This window comes from Pinus tabuliformis, chromosome 4_1, assembly GCF_031772625.1.
Source record: "Pinus tabuliformis cultivar Carrire ecotype Pingquan chromosome 4_1, CPIR1, whole genome shotgun sequence".
Taxonomy (NCBI): Eukaryota; Viridiplantae; Streptophyta; class Pinopsida; order Pinales; family Pinaceae; genus Pinus; species Pinus tabuliformis.
Genome location: NC_142303.1, coordinates 3,886,800 through 3,894,107, shown reverse-complemented (window position 1 = coordinate 3,894,107; position 7,308 = coordinate 3,886,800).

Here is a 7,308-nt window from a genome sequence, read left to right as displayed (position 1 = left end):
ATCTAAAAGATTCCGTTATGGTTGATTTTTGACAGTTTTAGAACTAGGCCGACTTTATACTCAAATTACTTAGTTTTTTGGAAGGAGCACAATGGTGGACTTAGAATTATCATCTGGGCAGAAGAGCTCCAGTAAACCAGCGAGAAGGAATATTTGGGGAATCTTTGAGATTCTTGAGGGTTCAGATTCAAATGGTGTCAGAAAGGGTTAGATTTACAGTAATTTGACACGATTTTGCACCACGAATTCAATGGTGAAGTACATTTCTTTAGTGCAGCTATGCATTTTCAGACCATCCATGGAAGTGGAGGTATATGATGTAGAGATGCCATGTATTTATTTTGATTTGGTGAGATGATTTTTGTGATGTTGAGATCCTTGTTTACCATTCTATTGGAGGATACTCGTATGCCACTTCATGTGAGAATTAGATATCTCGTCATGTTAAAGGAGGGACCATATGAGTGAGAGTTCCTATAGGAGAACGTCCCATGGAGAGACATGCCACTCTAAATGAGGGAGTATCCTTGTAATGCAAACAATACACCATGTACTCATCATTATCTTGCAACATCTAATGAAGCAACCTCCCCAACCTTGACACAGGGCCTAAAGACGTAACCAACACTAGGTAAACTCCGTTATCAATGTGTGTGTGGGCTTTGATTTGATGACTATCATTATGTTTCCTCTTCTTTAAAGTATGAATATGTGGTTTTTCATACTATTTCACATGCAATTATGATAACATCATAGAAGTAAAAGATCTTTGTTAATTCCGGTAGAGAGAATCCAGATCAGGTTTGGTATCAAAGCAATCTTCTTACTGATGTGAATTACAAGTGTGAATGATTTGACGTGCAACGAGAAAGAAAATGGAGGATGATAGAGATCTCTATGAGGCCTTCTACAGGATGGAAAACATGGTAGAATTAATATATGTAGATTATGAGGAGAAAATGGCAAGAGAGTAATAGGAGAAAGAAAGAGTAGAGGACGATGCTCCATCTACCTCCTCGAGTGAAAATTCTTCTTCTTCATCATCTTCTCATCATTCAGATGAGGAGATCAATCAGAGCCTTCAAGCAGAGAATGATGAATTGAGGAGACTTCTACGAGAAGAAAAAGAGGAGAAGCAAAGATTGCAACTTTAGTTACGAGCCACAGAAGAGGCCTTGGAAAAGTTGAAGTGCAATGAGGGCTTAGAGAAGCCATCATCACCTACATCAGAATAAACAATTGAGGTAAAAAAGATCATTCTTCAATTTCATTTTCACATGACGTTATTTCTGTCCGAAGCCTTGAGGTGCCCATTCTAGGAACCGACATGAGACTCCTTACCAAGATGGGATACACTGAAGGAGAGTGCTCAAAGATATAAAAAGCCTCCAAGGCATTGTTAAAGCCATTGGGGAAAGAGGATGGTTGAAACACATCACAATCCTCCCATGACAGTGCACTTTGCAGAGGAAGAGCTAAGAAAATCTCTTATCACCAGGACTGCACCAGAGATAACCAAGGGAGGTATAAAAAGTCTCAATATTCTAAATTTCATTTTGATTATAAGCATATTGTTAATGATGAGCATAAATCATGGCGTAGAAAACCATGTAGTTTTTGTGGCTTGCATAGCCACGTCATTGTCAAGTGTTGGAAGAGAATGGCAACCAGAAAAAGGACAAGACGTGAAATGCCTTCTCCACATCAAGGAAGGAAGAAGGTTAAGTAGTTCTGGAGGAAGAAGACTTTTTGTAATCATTGCAATAGAGGTGGAAATCAAAGAGACACATATTGGAGGCTCCATCCAGAGTAGTGTCTCAAGGACACAATGCTCGTGCAGGAACTAGCTGGTGGAGATGTTCAACAAGAAAATGTGCCACAGGGAGATGACCCATTCACTTTGATGAGTGAGAGATTGTTTTACTAGATACAGTAGCTTGTCATGGCTGCATTTTGTAAATCACGTGTTGTGATATAATTGTAAAAGTGATGATTTATTTTCCATCTTTTATTAGTGCAACGATAATGTTTTTGGCCTTTTATTGATAGTTGGGGTATTGGTTTCTATTATGATGTACACTTGACCAAAGAATGTGTGTTATAAACTTTTGGCAAGTATGGGGATGCTTGGGTCATGATTGGTCAAGTAATTGAATATGTAGTTTGCAAAGGATGTACTATAGGTTTGTAGAGGATGCATGTGTTGGCTCATCACTTATGGCTCCGAAGAACAAGGGTGAAGGAGAAGGAAGTGTGGCATGTCAGGACACTTGTTCTGCAGACAATGTAACATAGAATATGCAAATTATGTTCATGCTTTTGGAAGACCAAAATCTCCTAAGTGGGGAGGAATGATCCAGGTGGCTCCAGAAACAGGGAAAATTTGAGGGATGGAAGTTTATCATGAAGTTCAAAAACCTTGGTGAATCTTGTTAGTCCCTAATATGAAAACTGTAAAATGTTTGATGATATTTTTATAGAAATATTTATATTTTCAATGCTTTTTTATTACTCTATATAAAAGTTTTGGTGATTGTCAAACCCCGCCACCCCTAGCACATTACATTGGCCTAATGACCACACCCATTAAATCGGGGCCGATGAGATTCAAACCCACCAGGCCTACTGGCCGGCCCGCCCATGGGCATCCCCATATGTAGCAACCACAAAATATAACATGCACCAAAACTAAAATAGCGTCCAACCAAAATGAACAGTGCCCATTTGGTAGCCGTGGGGAACCAACCACAACAATTTGCCAAGTGGCTTGATGGGCCTACATTGAAACTATCACCAAGTAAAAGGTATAAAAACTTGCATTTCCCAGTCAATTGAGGGAACGAGCAGAGTCATAAATAGTTGTGGACACTTTTTTCAAGACGAGTATATTCCTGGGGAATACTCCTTGGAATATGTCATGTATAATCAATGAGGAATCTAAAAGATTCCTTGGAGGGCAAATTTTCAAAGTGGCAGAATCATGCCAACTTTATGCTCAAACGAACCAGAATTTTGCCAAGCGTTTAATGGCATGTTCAGTGTTTTGATTTGAGCAGCAGAATTTCAGTCAACTCGCACAGAGAAATCTTTGTGGAATCTTGAGGAATCTAAAGATTCCCTTGGAGGCTGATTTTTGATAGAGGCAGAATGATGCCGACTTTATAGTCATTTTTCTTAGAATTCCGCAAGGAACACAATGGTGTAATCATATTTTTCATATGAGGAGAAGATCTTCAATCAACTTGTAGAGAGGAATCTTGAGGAATCTAAAAGATTCCTTATGGTCAATTTTTGACAGTTTTAGAACTAGGCCGACTTTATACTCAAATTATTCCGTTTTTCGGAAGGAGCACAATGGTGGAGTCAGAATTATCATCTAAGTAGAAGAACTCTAGTCAACCAGTAGGAAAGAATCTTGGGGAATCTTTGAGATTCCCAAGGGTCTAGATTTTGAAAGTGTTAGAAAGGGGTCGAGTTTACAGTCATTTGACACGATTTCGTGCCACAAATTCAACAATATTGTCCATTTCTTCAGCAAAGCCATGAATTTTCAAGCCATCCCCAAAAGTTGAGGTATATGATGTAGTGATGCCATGTATTTCTTTTGATTTGTTGAGATGATGTTTTTGATGTTGAGATCCTTGTTCACCATTTTATTAGAGGATACTCATATGCCACTTCATGTGAAAATTATATATCTTTTCATGCTAAAGGAGGGCCCATATGAGTGAGAGTCCCTGTAGGAGAACGTCTCATGGAGAGACATGCCACTCTAATTGAGGTAGTTTATCCTTCTAATGATCAAGAATACACCATGTACTCATCATCATCTTGCAGCAATTAATGAAGTGGCATCCACACTCTTGACAACGAGATTGGAGACAAAACCCACATTGGGCGAACTTCGTTATCAATGTTTGTGTGTGATTTGATTTGATGGATTTTTGGCTTGCATAACCACATGGTTGCCGAGTGCTGGAAGAGAATGACAATAGAAAAAAGGATAAGATGTGAAAGGTATTCTCCACATCAGGGAAGGAAGAAGGTTAAATAGGTTTGGAGGAAGAAGACTTTTTGCAATCATTGGAACAGAGGTTGACATCAAAGAGCCACATGTTGGAGGCTCCATCTAGAGCAGCGTCTCAAGGACATAGTGCTTGTGCAAGAATCAACTGGTAAAGATGTTCAAAAAGTATGGGGATTCTTGGGTCATGATTGGTCATGTATTTTTAAAAGGATGTACTATAGGTTTACATAGGATGTAGGTGTTGGCTCATCACTTATGGCTCCAAAGAAAAAAGGTGGAGGAGAAGGAAGTGTGGCCTATCAAGACATTTGTTGTGCATACAATATAACATAATAGATGCAAATTATGTTCATGCTTTTAGAGGACCAAAAGCTCCTTAGTGGGGAGGAATAATCCAGGTGGCTCCAGAAATGCTCATAATTCAGAAGTGGCTTTAGAAAGGCTCAAAAATAAAAGTTGCTAGATTAAAGTGAAACTAAGGTCAGATCGAATATCTCGACACACACATTCCAACTCTAAGAATGGTACCTCAATCTGAGTTTGTATGTGAAAGTTATGGGCAGTCAAAGTTTTGGTCAAACTAGACCAAGTGGTAGCCACTAATGAGACAAAAATTAGGCATTTACTGGCGCATGTATTCCAGCCACGAGAATGAACAAATTTGTTTCCTCTTTAATTTTTCTGGTGATCCTTAAAAAACAGTCGAAAATTTTTGAACAACATGTTCATTTTTTATAATACAAAAAAATTAATATAAAACAGGTGGTAGGCCACCACCCTTGCTACCCCAACTAATGCATTATTTATTAATATATAGGGGTGGCGAGTGGTCAAAACCTGCCACCCATGATACATTACAGTGGCCCAACAACCACACCCATTAAATCAGGGTCAATGAGATTCAAACCAGCCCAACCTACCGATTGGTCTACCCATGGGCGACCCCATATGTAACAACCACCAAATATAACATGCACCTAAAATAAAAAAAAGTACAACCAAAATGAATAGTTCTCATTTTAGAATCGTAGGTTTTGACCTTGGACGGGCGTCGTACAACTGCAACAATTTTCCAAGTGGCCTAACGGGCCTACATTGAAACTATTGCCAAGTAAAATGTATAAAAACCCGCATTGCCCAGTCGACTAGAGGAATGAGCAGAGGCGGAGCCACACGGTGAAACCAGGTGAGGGAACATTTTTCAAGACGAGTATATTCCAGGAGAATATTCCATACAATATTAGTGAGGAATCTAAAAGATTCCCTAGATGGCAAATTTTCACAGTGACAGAATCATGACAAATTTATACTCAAACGAACTAGAATTTTTGTAGGGTTTTGATCATATGATCAATTTTCTCATCTAAGTAGTGGAATTTCAATCAACTTGCAGAGAGAAATCTTTGTGGAATCTTGAGGAATCTAAAGATTCCCTCGGAGGTTGATTTTTGATAGAGGTAGAATGATGCCGACTTTATAGTAAATTTTCTCATAATTTCACAAGGAACACAATTGTGTAATTAGATTTGTCACCTGAGCAACATATCTTCAGTCAACTTGCAGAGAGGAATCTTTGTGGAACCTTTAGGAATCTAAAAGATTCCCTAAGGGCCAATTTTTTACATTTTTAGAACTAGGCTGACTTTATACTCAAATTACTCATTTTTTTGCAAGGAGCGCAGTGATGAACTTAGAATTATCATTTGACAAACAAAGCTCCAGTAAACTAGTGAGATGTAATCTTTGGGGAATCTTTGAGATTCTCGAGAGTTCAGATTTCAACGGTGTCAGAAAGGGGTCACGTTTATAGTAATTTGACATGATTTCTCACCACGAATTCAATGGTGAGGTACATTTCTTCAGCAGAGCTATGCATTTTCAAGCCATCCATGGAAGTGGAGGTATATGATGCAGTGATGCCATGTCTTTCTTTTGATTTGCTGAGATGATGTTTTTGATGTTGAGATCCTTGTTTACCATTCTGTTGGAGGATACTCATATGCCACTTCATGTGAGAATTAGATATCTCGTCATGCTAAAGGAGGGACCATATGAGTAAGAGTTCCTGTAGGAGAATGTCTCATGGAGAGACACACCACTTTAATTGGGGGAGTCTATCCTTGTAATGACAAAGAATACACCATGTACTAATCATCATCTTGCAACATTTAATGAAGTAGCCTCCCCACCATTGACACCGGGCCCGGAGACATAACCCACACTGGGTGAACTCTGTTATCAATGTGTGTGTGTGTGCTTTGATTTAATGACTGTCATTATGTTTCCTCTTATTTAAAGTATTCATATGTGGTTTCTCATACTCTTTCACATGAAATTATGCTAACATCATAGAAGTAAAAGATATTGGTTAATTCCAGTAATAGAGAGAATCCAAGTCAAGTTTGGTATGAGGGCAGTCTTCCTCCTGATGCAAATTGCGATTGTGAATGATTTGACATGCAATGAGAAAGAAAATGGAGGATTATAGAGATCTCTACGAGGCCTTCTGTAGGATGGCAAACGTGGTATATTTAATGTATGCAAATTATGAGGAGAAAATTGCAAGAGAGTAACAGGAGAAAGAAAGAGTAGAGGACGATGCTCCATCTACCTCCTCGAGTGAACATTCTTCTTCTTCATCATCTTCTCATCATTCCCATGAGGAGATCAATCAAAGCCTTCAAGCAGAGAATGATGAATTGAGGAGACTTCTACGAGAAGAAAAAGAGGAGAAGCAGAGATCGCAGCTTCAATTACGAGCCATGAAAGAGGACTTGGAAAAGTTGAAGTGCAAGGAAGGCTTAGAGAAGCCATCATCACCAACTTCAGAATCGATAACTGAGGTAACAATGTTGATTGTTCTTTAGTTTCATTTTCACATGATGTTATTTCTATTGGAAGCCTTGAAGTGCCCATTCCAAGAACCAACTCGAGACTCCTTACCAAGATGGGATACATTGAAGGAGAGTTCTTAAAGATAGTAGAAGCCTCCAAGGCATTATCAAAGCCATTGGGGAAAGAGGATGATTGAAACACATCACAATCCTCCCATGATAGAGCACATTGTAGAGGAAGATCTAAGGCAAGATCTCATCGCTAGGATTGCACCAGAGACAACTAAGAGAGGTATAAAAAGTATCAATATTCTAAAGTTAATTTTGATTACAAGAATATTGTTAATGATGAGAAGAAATCATGGTGTAGAAAACCATGTAATTTTTATGGCTTGCATTGTTAATCTAGGTTGTCATTGATGTCAATATAGCGGTGTTTGTGATGGA